We start from the raw sequence: 4176 nt of genomic DNA, 5'->3' as shown, positions 1-4176 counted from the left end.
TCTTTATGTTTTATGATGGAGATTTTCATTATAATGTGACTTCAAGTGACTCTGTTGTAATTTTGTACATTTGGTGTCCTGTAAGCCTCTTGCACTTGATTTTCTATTTCATTCTTCAGGATTGGGAAATTTTCTGATGTCATTTCATTGAATAGATAGTTCATTCCTTTGGTTTGTATCTCTGTGCCTTCTGAAGGGGACTTCTTATTGAAACAAATAGTCTTAAAGTGTTCTTGTGTCAGCTCTTCCTTTTAGTGAGAGAATTGTGATGGTTTTTATCAGAATGGATAATCTGAGAGACACAACATATTTGAGAGATGTCTTTAAATAAATGATACAAGAACAATGGATTGCTTATAAGTGATAAGAAATTTGTTGTCCTACAATTGCCTCCTTTGAGATTTTAATTATGGATTGTTCTATAAATATGAATTAAATGTACAGTTTTCTCAATTCAGATGTTGAAATATTCCTTACTAGTATTTTCATTAGGCTCTAATGGTTAGTGATATATTTTGAGGGATTCTAAACCCTTTGATGAAATGTGTCCTTTTTTGCCCTATAATGAATATTTAACAGAGTTTGACTGAGTCTTAGGAAATGTGCATCTCTTAGAATTCTTTTCAAAATGAAATCTTCTAATTGTCCATCAGTTTCAGCTATGTTAACTGAATATTAATGCTTTTATGTTTTAGAAGTGTGTAATATCATTTGAGGGCTCTACCACATTTATTTATTTATTTTTTATTGTAAACAAATGGGATACATGTTGTTTCTCTGTTTGTACATGGAGTAAAGGCATACCATTTGTGTAATCATAAATTTACATAGGATAATGTTGTTTGATTCATTCTGTTATTTTTTCCCTTCCCCCCACCCCTCCCACCCCTCTTTTCCCTCTATACAGTCCTTCCTTCCTCCATTCTTGCCCCCCTCCCTAACCCTAACTCTAACCCTAACACTAACCCCTCCCACCCCCCATTATGTGTCATCATCCATTTATTAGCGAAATCATTCGTCCTTTGGTTTTTTGAGATTGTCTTATCTCACTTAGCATGATATTCTCCAATTTCATCCATTTGCCTGCAAATGCCATAATTTTATCATTCTTTATGGCTGAATAATATTCCATTGTATATATATATACCACAGTTTCTTTATCCATTCATCAATTGAAGGACATCTAGGTTGGTTCCACAATCTGGCTATTGTGAATTGAGCAGTTATGAACATTGATGAGGCTGTATAATAATATGGAATGCTTCACAAATTTGTGTGTCATCCTTGCACAGGGGCCATGCTAATCTTCTCTGTATCGTTCCAATTTTAGTACATGTTCTACCGAAGCAAGCACTCTACCACATTTTTAAGAAAACATTATAACTATAAAGGACTAAATATAGTCTTCCAAGAGGCTAAAATAAGAATATTGCCAGAACTCTCATTTGCATAAAATCTTCCCATGATTCTTAGCTACTTTCATTTGAAAGTAAATCAGATTCTCCAACTTGATACTATCTGCTATGTGCCGAATACTGTGCTAGTTGGACAGCCCTAGTGGATGTGAGTCCAAATGCCTCTTTGATGGTTTATTTCATGCCTAGAGTCCATTTGATACAGGTCTTTATTTTGGTTCCAAAGTGGACAACCACCTTGAATTCAGTTCTTTTTTCCAGTAAAATAAAATGTGACATTGATGCATTTGATTTGTCAATAACTAAAGCTGGACAAATAAGATTTCTGTCACTGAAGGTTGGCAGCATTTATTGATGTTTAAAACTTGTGATTCTCTAAACAGTGGATCAGAGCTAAGGCTACTGTAAACCTGTAGAGAAAGGAATTTTACTGGTCTGTATTTGGAATCTGTATTTCTTTTGTTCAGAGGCAGTGGCATTGCAAAAGAACAGAAGTTCTTGAGGACTTTTCCCAAGCAGAGAACACCATTTGAAAGGCCATGTTGACAGTGTCTCGGGGTTCTGGGAGGAGGATAGGCTGTGGTGTCCCTCTTGTGCCTCCAGTTGACTAAGTGGTTTCAGATCCACTTGGAAGAGGAATGGGTGTGGCATCTCTGTGGGAAGTATCTGTGAAAGGTCTTTATATGTGAGGATTCTTTGGGAATTCTATGAAGTGTCTGAGTGGGGGATCTCTTGAAATCTGTGTGAGGTCTTTTTGAAGTTAGGTTTATGGATTCTCTGCAAGAATCTTCTGTGATGTCTCTGTTGTGGGAGATATCTCTATGTACTGTATTTGTGGGTTGTGTATGTAGGGGGAGGTCCCTGTGTAAGACTGAGGACTTTGTAAGTCTTGGAGGCACTGTAGGAGTTCTCTTTGAATGACCTCTGTCACATTTCTGACATAGAGGGAGGTCTTTGTGTGTTGTCTCTGGGTGAGTTCTCTATGGAAGAATCCTGTGGAAAACCTATAAAATTTCTGTGGGAGATTCTCTGGGTATGTGGAGCAATATGAGGTCCTATGGGAATTACTGTGTAAGGTCTCCTTGAGAGGGCACTGTGCTGCCACCTGGTAGCTTGTGGGAGGTCACTCTATGGTGCCTCTGCACAAGTTTCTATGTGAGGTCTCTCAATGTATGTTCTGTGCCAGCGGTCTCTTTGAAAGAAGTCTCAATGAGCCAGGATCCACGCACATACACAGGGATAATGCCATCATTGATCTGTATCAACTTTCTGATTAGATGATGTTGCAGCATTTTTTCCCAGACATTTTTTGCTTGAACCCATAGATATGTCACTTCCTGAGTCACACTTACTGGACTCATCAAGTTCAATTCTGAATTCTTATTTTCATCTTCCAGTACTTCTTGAATTCCACTGCAGATATTCTGGGTCCCTCTCTATGTCTTACTTTTGGCCCTTAGGGGATCTTTTGGAGCATGTGGATGTCACCTTATGCACACATTTTCTGCTTTAACAAGCAAGTTCAGCAGGCTGGGAAACCAGAAAGGACCATGCTTATCTTTTGATTGGCACCCACAGGACTTCCTTGGCAATTTGCCATGAGGCTGTGTGAAGTCCTGGGATGCTGGAAATCTGTAGGGAGAGCCTGCCTGGTGTTTATCTGTAATGAACCTCTCTAGACTGTGTTGCTGTGTTTGCTTCTGGATATTGGTGCTGTTAGAATACCCAGAAAGTTTGGGGGCAGACTTGGGAGTCAGGGAAGGCCAACTCTTCTGGCAATAGTTGAGAGTGGATTGGCTGTGTGCTTCCTGAGACTTTTGAAGTGAAGAGGGTAAAACCTTCTTGTGTTTCTGTTGTTTCTGCAGGGGTCTTTCCACATGCTGATTTTCAGTTGGGATGAGAGGCCATACATCCTCCTGGGATGTAGAGCAAATTGTTCTATGGGTCTTATTATGGGGTGGAGAAGAAGGTGGTAGGTTTTGAAGAGAGGATATGAGGTGGGTATTGTTCTGAACCTGAGCCACAGATGGGGGCAATGTTTGCATTAAGAATTGGAATTGGGCCACATAGTTGGATAAGTCCTGGTCCTGGAAAATCTGTGGAGATTCTTCAGCCTGTGATTGAACTGGCAATGGGTCAGAGACATTGTTAATTGTAACAGCATTAGATCATGCAGAGGAAGAACTCTTAGAGGCCCAGGCAGTAGTCACCAGGGACTCAGTGTGCAGGGAGGGCAGGCCCCAGAACAGCTGGCAGCATTTATGTTCTAAGGGTCCCCCAAAGCCTTGTGGTAGAAAATGCTGAGAACCATGAAGCTGCTCTGGTTTCCCTTTTGTGTTCCAGAAGGGTTTTGCCATGGTGTCTCTCTTGGATACATCATAAAATTGATTTCAGCATTCACTATGCAATGTTTGTGTCCCATACCTAGTTTAGGAAAAAAGGTAGAGAACATAACAAGTTTAATTCTTGAAATACTTCTTAAAAATTTTATAATGCAATTATATTTTTTTCGATTCATTGTACACAAATTGAATACAACTTTTGTTTCTCTGTACCTGAAGAAGAGTCCCGCATTTGCATAATCATACGTGTATATAATGTATAGATGTTTGTTTCATTCTTTTTCCTCTCCCCACACCCACCCCTTTCCTCATTTTCCTCTATACATCCTTCCTCCATTCGTGCCTCCCCCCACTCCCTGTTATGTATCCTCATCCACTTATCAGAGAAATCATTTGGCCTTTGGTTTTTTGGGATTGGC

General features: G+C 39.6%; 1 non-coding gene across 1 annotated transcript; it reads right to left on the bottom strand.

Moving 5' to 3' along the window:
* Positions 1-1247: 1247 nt before the first annotated feature.
* Positions 1248-1354, bottom strand: LOC124965880 (U6 spliceosomal RNA). The gene has a single exon (XR_007105263.1). It is a non-coding gene; the product is annotated as a U6 spliceosomal RNA (small nuclear RNA).
* Between the last annotated feature and the right edge of the window lie 2822 nt (positions 1355-4176).

The sequence above is a fragment of the Sciurus carolinensis genome, chromosome 15, assembly GCF_902686445.1.
Source record: "Sciurus carolinensis chromosome 15, mSciCar1.2, whole genome shotgun sequence".
In the NCBI taxonomy this organism is placed as follows: Eukaryota; Metazoa; Chordata; class Mammalia; order Rodentia; family Sciuridae; genus Sciurus; species Sciurus carolinensis.
The sequence above is the reverse complement of the archived record's forward strand: the minus strand, read 5'-3'. Positions and strand labels throughout refer to the sequence as shown.